This window comes from Camelus dromedarius, chromosome 17 (assembly GCF_036321535.1).
Source record: "Camelus dromedarius isolate mCamDro1 chromosome 17, mCamDro1.pat, whole genome shotgun sequence".
NCBI lineage: Eukaryota > Metazoa > Chordata > Mammalia > Artiodactyla > Camelidae > Camelus > Camelus dromedarius.
In genome coordinates, this window is record NC_087452.1 from 29,350,396 (window position 1) to 29,363,337 (window position 12,942).

Consider the following 12,942-nt stretch of genomic DNA (forward strand, 5'->3'; position numbering starts at 1 on the left):
ACTACTAGGGCTAATAAATTAATTCAGCAAGGTAACAGGATACAAGATTAACATACAGTAATCTGTTACATTTCTTTATACTAACAGTGAAATACCAGAAAAGGAAAGTAAAAACCAAAATAATCCTTTTAAAAATCACATCAAAAAATAAAATTAAATACTTAGGAATAAATCTGACCAAGGAGGTGACAGACTTACATAATGAGAACTATAAAACACCAATGAAGGAAGTCAAAGTACATATAAAGAAATGAGAAGATTTTTCATGCTCTTGGATTGGAGAATTAATACTGTTAAAACGGCCATAGTACCCAAAGCAATCTACATATTTAATGTGATCTTTATCAAGTTACCCAGGACATTTTCCCCAGAACTGTAATAAATAGTCCTAAAATTTATAATAAATTACTAAAGACCAAGAACTGCCAAAGGAATACTGAGGAAAAATAAAGCTAGACTTTAGACAAAACTACAAAGCTACAATAATAAAAAACAGCATGGCACTGGCACAAACACAGACATATGGATCAATGACACAGAACAGAGAGACAAGGAATAAACCCACACACCTACAGTCAATTTTTGACAAAGGGAGGCAAGATATACAAGGGAGAAAAGACAGTCTCTTCGCAGGTGGTCCTGGTAAAGCTGGACATCCACATGTAAATCAATAAAGTTAGAACCTCACATCATATACAAAAATAAACTCAGTATGTCTTAAAGACTTAAAGATATAATAGCATAAAAACCCTAGAAGAGAACATAGGCAAAATATCTTCTAATATAAAATATAGCAATGTTCTCTTAGGGCAGTTTAACAAGGCAATAGAAATAAAAATGAAAATGAACCACTGGGACCTAAATATCTTATCAAGCCTTTGCAAGGCAAAGGAAGCTATAAACAAAATGAAAAGACAACCTACAGAAAGTGAGAAAACACTTGCAGATGAAGCAACTGACAAGTGCTTAATTCACAGAATATACATACAGCTCATATAACTCAACAAAAAAAACCCCACAAATAACCCAAACAATGGGCAGACCTAAACAAACATTTCTCCAAAGAAGACATCCAGATGGCCAATGGGAACATGAAAATAACACTCAACATCATTGATTATCAGAGAAATGCAAATCAAAACTACAATGATGTATCTATTACCTTACAGGGTCAGAATGGCCATCATTAAAAAGTCTACAAATGATAAATGCTGGAAGGGGTGTGGAGAAAAAGGAACCCCACCCTACACTGTTGGTGGGAATTTAAATTGGTACAGCCACTATGGAAAACAGTAAGGGGGTTCCTTAAAAAACTAAAAATAGAGTTACCATAAGATCCAGCAATCCCACTCCTGGGCATATATTTGGAGAAAACTCTAATTTGAAAAGATAAATGCACCCCAATGTCCATAGCAGCACTATTTACAATAGCCAAAATACAGAAGCAACCTAAATGTCCATCAATAGATGACTGGCTAAAGATGTGGTATATACAGATGGACCTGGAGATTGTCATACTAAGTGAAGTAAGCCAGAAAGAGAAAGAAAAATGCCATATGATATCCCTTACATGTGGAATCTTAAAAAAAAATGACCCAAATGAACTTATTAACAAAACAGAAACAGACTCAGACACAGAAAACAAATTTATGGTTACCAGTGGGGGAAGTGGGTGGGGAGGGATAAATTGGGAGTTGGAGATTTGCAGATACAAACTACTACAGGTAAAATAGATAAACATGGCTGCTCTTTTTGCTCCCTCATCTTCGGAGACAGCCTGCACTCTGCCTATGGAGTGTGTATCTATCTACTTTTACTCTAACCTGAGCACCCAACCCTCAAAACTTGTGGCCTTTCTCTTGCGTTCTGAAACAGCCTACACTCTATGCACTATGTATCTCTCTAAACGAATCTACCTTTACTCAACTGTGGATCACTGTTGAATTCTTTCCTGCACGAAGCCAAGGACCCACACCTGGCAGGGCACATCCCAGGAGCTCCACTGAGACCTGGGACATGGCCCTCCTCACACCCCACATTCATTTTTCCTGCATCATCTCTCTGGCAACCAACATGGGGCATTTACATAAAGAAACATGGCTCAAAGGGCATAATCTCGATCCGCCTATTGGGCTATGGCTCCCCTCTCTTTGGAGGGTGGCAGGGGGTTTCTCCTGCACCGTGCAGGTTCAAGTAGTCCTTCAGGTGGCGGCTGACGCTGCCTGCAGGATCTGGCAGAGGCCAGCTCTCTAGCCGTGAAGGAGCCCACCGAGCCCAAGGCTTTTCTCCCCTCGACTTTTTCTCATTCTCTATCACTCTATCTCTTTGGACTCGAGAAGATCCACCAAGGTGACCGCCTGGACATCCAAATTAAGACCAAGTGGCAAGTAACTGGCAACTTGACTGGGTGAGATTTCCCTCTGTGGTTCCTTGAGCCCAATTCCTTGTCTCAACTCAGTCTTAGTCTTAGTCCAATTCTGATTCCAGGATGCCGGAACTGCAAAAGGGGGCCCAAATTAGGGGACTCTGGGAATTCTCCTTTAAAAATTTGCGGTCCAGCCCTCCCTGAGTGCCCTACAGCATCACTGCATCTGTAGGCGGGAGTTGTGGGCAGGCACTCCCTTTACGGATCAGTTTCTTGCATCCCTAAGCAAGAGTTGCAGGCAAGGACTCTCTTCACTGGTCACGGGTTTCTTGCACCCCTGGGCGGGGCTGCGGATTTTTGCACCCCTGCATGGGAATTGCGGGCAAGTATTCCCTTCATGGGTCACGGTTTTCACACCCCTCCTGGAGTTGCAGTTTCATTATACCACTGAGTGGGAATTGCTTGCAGGCGGGCACTCCCTCTGTGGGCCTAAGGATCTCTGGTCTAGGAAGCGTCATAGCTTTAGCATTCCCTCTTTGTCCTAGATTTCTACCTTTTGATGCTAGTTTTCTCCCCTTTCACAAAAGGTAATCTGCTTAGTTGACTCAGGACCTAGGTCTCCTCCTTCCCTCTGAAGGATTTAGACCCTGGGACTCCACTCACCTTTTCTCCCGCTGGCCCTTGCTCCTTTCCTTGACTAGTCCAGAAGAGCCACCTCAGGCTCATGGACAGGACATCCTATACAAGATGGGGACAACTACAAGTATCCCAAAGGACTCCCCATTAGGATGCATATTAATTAATTGGGGAAAGTGTAAACAGTATAGTTTGAGGAAAAAGAATTAATTTTCCTTTGCAATGCTGCATGACCCCTATACACACTAGGGGACCAAGAGGTCTGGCCAAAGAATGGGTCATTAAATTACAACACCATCTTGCAGCCAGCCCTATTTTGTAAAAGAGGAGGTGAACAGTGGGGGAAATCCTATATGTCCAAATGTTCCTGTCCCTATCCCAAGACCCAGGTCTAGGGAATTCCTGCCAGGTATGCCTGGCTTGCGTCCCCCTCCGCCCCCCACAGGAGCTCAATGTTCTGGATGACCCCCTTATGGGTCCAGCTCCCCAAGGCCCACAGCCAGGGACTCCTACTTCCCCCAACCCTGAAGGGGAACAGTCTCCCCTACCATCTCCTTCACCGCAGGAATGTCCTGCCAGTGCTACTCAAAGTCGGGCCACCCATCAACCTCCTATTACCAAACTCCGCCCCTTAAGGGAAGTGCCAGCCAGTGATGGAGAAACAGAGTTCACGTCCCCTTTCCTATGACCGATTTGGCTACTTGCAAGGAGAAATCTGGATGTTTCTCTGAGGACCCCAGTAGGTTCATAGAAGAATTTGTGAGTCTGACAATGGCCTATGAGCTTACCTGTGGGGTAGGCAGGTCCTCTTTTCAACCTGCTGCACTTCTGAGGAAAAAAGCTGGATCCTCAGTGCAGCCCGGATGTATGCCAACGAACTGGCTGCCCGCAACCAGGGACATATTATCTACCTTACCAGGGGTGGGGGATGCAATTCCTGCCAAGACCCCCACTGGAACTACCAACAGGGAGGTAGAGGGCCTGAACACAGCAACCATATGGTAACTTGCCTCAGAGGGGATGAAAAAGTGTTGTTAAGCCCGTCAACTATGACATAGTCAGAAAAGTAACACAGGGAAAAGATAAAAATCCAGCCCTCTCCAAGGGCCACTTAGTGGAGGCCTTTAAAAAGTATACTAATGTTAACCCCGAGACCCCTGAAGGGAATGTGCTGGTAAATACCCATTTTATCACTCAGTTGGCCCCAGACATTAGGAGAAAATTACGAAAGGCAGCTGTGGGACCCCGGACCCCCATGAATCAGCTCACAGATCTGGCGTTAGGAGTATTTAACAATAGACACAGGGTTGAAGAGGCAAGAAGGATTCAGGGACAACAGCGAAAGGCACAATTCTTAGCAGCAACCTTAATCCCCGCACCACCTCGGTTACCCTCCACAAAGACCCATGGCAAGGACAGGATCCAGGACGCCTGGATCAGAGCCACTGTCTCGCCAAAAAGGCACCTGTGTTAAGAGAGCCAGGAGGGCCAGCGGAAGGACAAATGCCCCATGTTTGGGAACAGTCCACCACCTGCCCGATACGCAAACAAAAAGGCCACTGGAAGTAACAGTATCCCCAATCTTGAAGGGGACTTGGGGCTCCCAAACCAATGATGGCCGAGATGACTAAAGACTGATGGAACACAGGACCCTCCCTGGCTCCCACAGGACACCTGGTCATTTCTCTGAAGGAACCTCGGGTAACCCTTGACAAGGCAGGAAAGTTATTTTTTTTTATTGAATGTGGGGACTGCCTACACAGTGCTGACTAACTTCCCTGGTCCTCCCAATCCTGTGTAATAATGGGGATCAATAGAAAACTCCAAAATGCTTACTAGAAAATTTATTTTTGCACATCCGTTTCTGCTGGTGGCTGAGCGCCGCATCCCCTGGTTGGGAAGGGACTTACTTGCTCACCAAATTCCAGGCAATAATCCAATTCAGAGACCCTAACATAAAAGACACCCACCAAAAAAAAAAAAAAAAAAAAAAAAAAGACTACACTTAGGTTTGGAAGCCTGCCTCATTTTCAAGCCAGAGGAGGTCTCACTCCCATCCTGAGGAAAAACAAAACTCTGTTTTACAAATCTAGTCTTTACAGGACCAGAAGTGTGGCTCTAGAAATAATACAAAGCCCACCAATCGTTTTACCACTCACCAAACCTCCCCTACTATCTTAAGAGTCAAGTTTCCAGAAAAGATTTTTTTCTGGCCTTAAGGCAACAAAGTCTTTCTAGGAGAAACTTGCCTTCCTATGCCTTTGAGATACAAATATTCTACCTCCAGGAACTACCAGGAACTCTGATCTCACCACCTTTTTTAAAAAATGCAAGTCTCAAGAAAGGAGGAATAATTAATTTTAAACTTAACTTGTTAAGGACAAATTAATATTTTGTCTCTTTTTCTTAAATACTGGTAAAAAGGTTTAGCCATCTAGATGGGCAACTGTGACTTGCTCTATCTGGTAAAAACCCAATTTAAATCCAATCTCTTTTGTAGCTAATTGATTTTACTTTGTTGTATCTGTTTCATGGCTAAAATTTTGAAATAAAAGGTCTCTGTTTTGTATGTTTGTATGTCATAAATTATGACACTGACAAAATTAAATGGTGAGAGAGCTCTATTTTGTTGGCTTAAAGGAAATTAAGTGCTTATATAAATACTCAAAAATATAAAGGAAACTGGCCAAAATGAATTTCAGGTTCACATTATCTAAAAATATTCAGTACTGGTATTGGTACTGAAGCTAGCTTAAGCCTGTTGTTTTAATCAATATAAACATGTCTTTAGAGCCATCAGTGTTAAGTGTAACACTTCTGTTGAGCCTAGGCTCACTGGAGGTCAGATATGACTTTACTTTATCTGTTACAAATTTGTCAATAAGAAAAGTAACTCAAGGTAAAAATAAAAACTTTCAAGAAAAGAAAATAAGAGCTTTGAGGCAAACTCTATAGGAGTAATTTTATTTTTAAAATGTGTATCTAAAGTTGTCTCTCCAAATTTTGGTACTTAAAACTTGAAACTAAGTTAAAAACTTCACTATCTGTGTCATTTATAAAATATTAAAACATTAATGGCTGGGCAGGTCTAAGTTTATCTACCTTTGCCTTCTTAGGAAAACAAACTAAAGCATAAGTTTTCCAATCAAAAAGGAAAAAAAAAAAAAACGCTGATATGACAACCAACTTACAATTGCTTACTTCTTGGTTTTTGCCAGAGTTTTAAGGTTTTTAAGGATTAAAATTATAATATATGTAAATAAAGCTACTAAAATAATAATGGAAACACCTCCATATCCAGTGGGAAAGTAAGATGTATGCTTCTGGTATAACAGTTTCATGAAAAAGAAATGCTGAAAAAAAAAGAGTTTCATGCATAATTGGGATTTTAAGTACTCAACAAATTCTAAGAGTTCTTTGTAGCTTTAGCTAAATTTGAGATACTTTAAAGGAACCCTGAGGCATCTTAGATATTAAATTAACTAGAATTACTTGGTATGTTAAGTTAAATGTAATCAATCATGATTTTAATAATTGTAAACAAGTCATTATTAATTACAGGTGTTTAACCATGCCTTTAAAGTCTTTTGTCCTTATAGACAGTTGAACTGCTGTTACAAAGGTGCTTCCTCTTTAAAAAGATTCATAGAAAGTCTATGAAAACAGAGGGTAAAAACCACATACACCACCATCTCATCTAAGCTGAGGACATAAAATACTATGGGACTTAACAATTTTATACTAATAGACTCTGTCCCCACATTGTAGTCATAAATTATCTCTTCCATGGGTCCAGATGACTGCTTCCTTGTTAAAATTCATCTGCTCCCAGATCTTTCATTGCGTTTTTAAGATATTTCTGTATGTGTGGCACTCCCCAAAGCGAGGGCCCAAAGACAAGTGTAACCTAGGGAAAATTCGCCCCCTATGAGGGCTTATCTTTTTATCAATAATGTGTGGCATGGAAAAACCTGTACATTAAGACATTTGATCTCTACGAAAACGAATATATATATATATATATATATATATATATATATATATTATACACATATACATACATATATATTTTCATGTATGACTGAAGCATTGTGCTATACATCAGAAATTGACACAACATTGTAAACTGACTATACCTCAATTTAAAAAATAAAATTTAATTTAAAAAGACATTTGGTCTCATTTACAGTTAACAGTCATAATCCTACTCTTTCTACTTAAAATGTTTTCTCTTTAACCTCTTGATAAAGTTTGTGTCTTCCAGGTTACAACAGTCTCACATCAGGTGATGGCTAAGCAGATTCCAGCCCATACAGCCCTAGGGTGTAAAAACAACAGGCTGTCCTGCCCCTGGGGCCCCTAGATTAGGGATTCAGAGATTTTTACGCCCTGATAGGCAGGGTCAATGCCCCTACTCAGCCAGGAAGTAGTTTCAGAAGACCATCACCCCTCTGTAACCCATTAAGTTTATGGGGTAAAATCTCTGAGGGGGGAATGAGACAGGAAGGAAGGGGGCAGGGCACAGCCATTCAAGGAATGACATAGCAGTTAACTAGATTCAACCCGCAGTAGGCCTTGAGGATTAAGATGGCAGGAGATTTGACTTCTAGTAGACCTTGAGCTTCATTATAGGCTCATTGTAATATATTAGCATGATAAGTAACATGCTCACAGGTGCCATGACAGTTCCAAAGCTAACCATAAAAGGTCAACGAGTGCACAGGGGCTCAATTCTTGGTATTCCCAGCCCCTTCCCCAGGGTAGTCGGAATGGTCCTCCCACTTGTTAGTATATGAAGCTACCGAGCCCATAAAAACTAGCAACACCATGCCTTGTGGCCGCCCTTTTTGCTCCCTCATCTTCAGAGAAGGCCTGCACTCTGTCTATGGAGTGTATCTACTTTTACCCTAACCTGAGCATCCAACCCTCACAAGTCGTGGCCTTTCTCTTGCCTTCTGAAACAGCCTACACTTTATGCACTATGTGTCTAAATAAATCTACCCTTAATCAAAAAAAAAAAAAAAAAGATAAACAATGAGGTCCTACTATATAGTACAGGGAACTGTATTCAGTACCTTGTAAGAGTCTATAATGAAAAAAAATGAAAATGAATATATATATATATACACCTGAATCACTTTGCTGTTGAGATATTAACATAGCATTGTAAATCAGTTATACTTCAATAAATAGAATAAGATAATTTTAAAAAGAAGACGATTTGAACAGACTAATTGCTAGAATTGAAATGGAATCTGTAATAATAATAACAGCAATAATAAACTCCCTGCAAAGGAAAGTCCAGGGCCAGATGGCATCACTGGGGAATTCTAACAAATACATGAAGAGGTACTCGCACCAATCCATCTCAAACTCCTCCAAAAGACTGAAGAGGATGGAACACTCCTAAACACATTCTATGAAGCCACCATTACCCTGATACCAAAACAAGACAAAGACACTATCAAAAAGAAAATTCCAGGCCAATATCTTTGATGAATATAGATGCAAAAATTCACAAGAAAGTATTTGCAAAGTGAAACCAACAACATACACACAAAAACCATACAACTTGATCAAGCTGGATTCATCCCAGAGCCACAAGGATGGTTCAACATGTGCAAATCAATGTGATACACCACATTAACTGAAGAAAGAGGAAAAAAAAAATGATCATATCAATAGATGGAGAAAAAGCATTTGATAAAATTCAACATCTATTCATGATAAAAACTCTTACCAAAGTGTGTATAGAGGCAACATATCTCAACCTAATAAAAGCCATTTATGACAAACCTACAGACAACATAATACTTAATGGCAAAAAGTTGAAAGCCATTCCACTAACATCTGGAACAAGACAAGGATGAACACTCTCACCACTTCTATTTAACATAGTATTGGAAATCCTAGCTGCAGAAATCAGAGAAGAAATAAAAGGGATCCAGATTGGACAGGCAGAGGTAAAATTGTCACTCTATGAAGATGACATAATACTATAAATAGAAAACACCGAAGACTCCACACAAAACCTACCAGAGCTGATAAACGAATTTAGCAAGTTAGCAGGATACCAGATGAACAGAAATCAGCTGCATTTCTTTACACTAACAATGAAATATCAGAAAGGGAAAGCAAAAAAAAAAAAAAAAAAATCCCTTTTAAAATCACATAAAAAAGAAGTACTCAGGAATATACCTGACCAAGGAAGTGAAAGACTTAGATGCTGAGAACTATAAAACCCTGATGAAGGAAATTAAAGGTGATTTAGGGAACTGGAAAGATACCTCATGTTTCTCTGACTGGAATAATTAATATTGTCATAATGGCCATAGTACCTAAAGCAATCTGTATATTTAATGTGATCCCTATCAAATTACCCAGGACATGTTTCACAGGACTAGAACAAATAATCTTACAATTTAAATGGAACCACAGAAGACGCAGAATTGTCAAAGCAATACTGAGGAAAAAATAACTAAGCTGGAGGAATAACCCCGAGACTTCAGACAATACTACACAGCCACAGTAAGTAATCAATACAGCATGGTATAGGCACAAAAACAGCCACGTGGATCAATGGAACAGATCAGAGAGCACAGAAGTACAACCCATACACCTATGGTCAATTAATCTTTGACAAAGGAGGCAAGATATACAACAGGGAAAAGACAGTCTCTTAGGTAAGTGGTGCTGGGAAAGCTGGACAGCTGCATGTAAATCAGTGATGTTAGAACACTCCCTCACACCATACACAAAAACAACTCAAAATGGCTTAAAAGAAACTATAAACAAAACAAGAAGACTGACTGTGAGAAAATGTCTGCAAATAAGGTGACTGACAAGGGCTTAATTTCCAAAATACACAAACAGCACATGCGACTCAATAACAGAAAAACAAACAATCCCATGAAAAAATCGGCAGACAACCTAAACAAACATTTCTCCAAAGAAGACAAACAAATGGCCAATGGGAGCATGAAAAAAAAAAAAAAACACTCAACATCATTGATTATCAGAGAAATGCAAATCAAAACTACAATGAGGTATCACCTCACAGGGTCAGAATGGCCATCGTTAAAAAGTCGACAAATGATAAATATCACAGGGGGTGTGGAGAAAAGGGAACCCCTCCTACCTACACTGTTGGTGGGACCATAAATTAGTGCAGCCACTATGGAAAACAGTTATGGGGGTTCCTTAAAAAACTAGAGTTGCCATATGATCCAGCAATCCCACTCCTATTTGGCATATATTCAGACAAAACTAATTCAAAAAGATACATGCACCCCAACGTTCATAGCAGCACTATTTACAATAGCCAAGACACAGAAGCAACTTAAATGTCCATCAAGAGATAAGTGGATAAAGAAGATGTGACATAAATATATCATATCTCATTATATATTATATATTATGTATATTATTATATTATATATTATAATGGATATTATATATAATGGAATATTACTTAGCCATAAAGAGAAAGACAATGCCATTGGCAGCAACATGGATGGACCTGGAGATTATCATATTAAGTAAGCCAGATAGACAAAAACCATATGGTATCACTTTTACATGGAATCTAAAATATACAAATGAACTTATTTATAAAACAAGAACAGACTCACAGACATAGAAAATAAACTTATGGTTACCAAAGGGGAAAGCAGGTGAGGGGTTGATAAATCAGGAGCTTGGGATTAGCCTATATACAAAACAGATAAACAACAAGGTCCTACTGTATAGCACAGGGAAGTATATTCAATATCCTGTAATAACTATCATGGAAAAGAACATGAAAAGGAATGAATATTTTATATCTATCTATCTATCTATCTATCTATCTATCTATCTATCTATCTATCTCTATCTCACTTTGCTTTACACCAGAAACAACACAACATTTTGAATCAACTATACTTCAATTTAAAATTTTAAAAAATCAAGAAAAAAACAAACTACCCCCATCAAACTACCAACAGGTCTGTCTTCCCAACACTGGTGTTTTCCATGTCCCAAATGCAACTTCAAACCACACAAATTAACTCTGATTTGCAATACCACCAAATCATTTCAGAGAAATAAATTTTCCTTTTTACGAGCCAGTGTTTTATCAGGTTTGGTATACTGTAATCAGGTTCATGTCCTGTAGTGATTCGAGATGTCATAAACCACTTACATCATAAACCACTTACAACCTTAAAATATTCATTTAAAAATTTTTTAGCCTTCTTTTAGAATTCTTAATTAACACACATTCATTCTTTTTGGACTTTTCCCCCACTTAACTTCTATATACATTTTTAGGAATATAGTACGTACAAATATATGAGACTATTTGTGATTTATTGCTGTTTTCGAGGTGATGTTAAATGAAGGAGGTGTTTTCCTCCTATTCTATGGGGAAAAGTTTGCTGATGATCTATTAATGTAAGCAAACTGTATGGGCTATTTTATCCTCTGTAAGAGAGCTGACTTGACTAAGCCACGCATTAGTCACGTTGCAACCTGGGGGAGAAGGAACGTGGATGCTGGAGCCAACAGACTTGGGTTTGAATCCTGGCTGCACAGCTACTCCTGAGTGATCTGAGCCACTTACAAAACCTCTCAGTCTTAGTCTCCTTGTCAATGGAACTAGGGATAACATTATTTTGTAGGATTTAAGAGTTAATATGGTATTGCATGTGAAGAACAGGTTACTTGGAACTACTCAGTAAGTATTGGTATTTGCTTCCCCTTTTGCTTATCTGTTTCATAAACCTGGGCTTTTCAAACCTTCCCATTATTTCTTTTGTTAGCCACAAGTTAGAATCACAAATTGCAGTTAAACATACTAATAGTCCATTTCCTGAAAACAAATGTCTAATTTCAGCCAGCGTCAAATCCAGTAGAACATTTCTCCTACTTTTTTCCCCAGCACCAAACTTTGTTTCATATCCTCCACAGCACACCAATATCCCAGGAATGTAAAAGCATCCATCTAGAAGCCAATTCCTTTTCTCCCAAATCAAGGAGATGCAAAAGCAGTGAAGAGAAGACTTGCACAACTTAACCATGGCACTTGGTCACCTGTAACAACCAGCTCCCGTTTCAAATTCAGCCTCCCCTGCCCTCAGCTGTAGCTCTCAAATACCAACAGATTCGTGGTTAGGACTTCAAAATATGAATTTGGGGGGCATAGAAACATTTAGTTCAACTTACCTGCATTCACCTGGATCCCTCTGTCTCACCATCATCATCACAGTACTTTCAAAACCATCACTGGAGAGTAGGGTCACGAGGATGGGAATGGTCCAGGACACATCTGTCATATTCCAGGAGCTCACAGCCTAGTGGAGAGCAAGATTGGGTATTCATATCAACAGCTACCGTTTATTGAGCACTTACTTTATGGTACCCATAGGCACTGCTTTAAATGACAACCCTGCACCAACTTAATCCTCAAGATACCTCTGAGATGATCACTGCCATTTTACAAATGAGGAAACTGAGGCACAGAGGGTTTAAGAAGCTTGCATGGACCTCAAACTTACAAGCTTTTGCATAGCAAAGGAAACCATAAATAAAACGAAAGAAGAACCTACAGTGAGAAAATATTTGAAAATGATGTGACCACTAATGGCTTAATTTCCAAAATATACAAACAGCACATACCACTCAGTAACAAAAAAACAATCCAATCAAAAAATGGGCAGAAGATCTAAACAAACATTTCTCCAAAGACGACATCCAGATGGCCAAGAAGCACATGAAAAGATGCTCAACATCATTAATTATCAGAGAAAAGCAAATCAAAACTACAATGAGGGTCAGAATGGACATCATTAAAAATATCTACAAATGATAAATGCTGGAAAGGGTGTGGAGAAAAGGGAACCCTCCTACACTGTTGGTGGGAACATAAATTGGTGCTGCCACTATGGAAAACAGTATGCAAG

General features: G+C 39.3%; 1 long non-coding RNA gene across 1 annotated transcript in view; it reads right to left on the reverse strand.

The window, feature by feature from the left end:
- Positions 1-12,942, reverse strand: part of LOC105089782 (uncharacterized) — a 286,658-nt gene that overhangs the window by 26,397 nt on the left and 247,319 nt on the right. Inside the window, exon 17 of the long non-coding RNA XR_010384838.1 lies at positions 12,206-12,333. This is a non-coding gene — a long non-coding RNA (uncharacterized LOC105089782). The remainder of the gene's footprint in view (positions 1-12,205; positions 12,334-12,942) is intronic.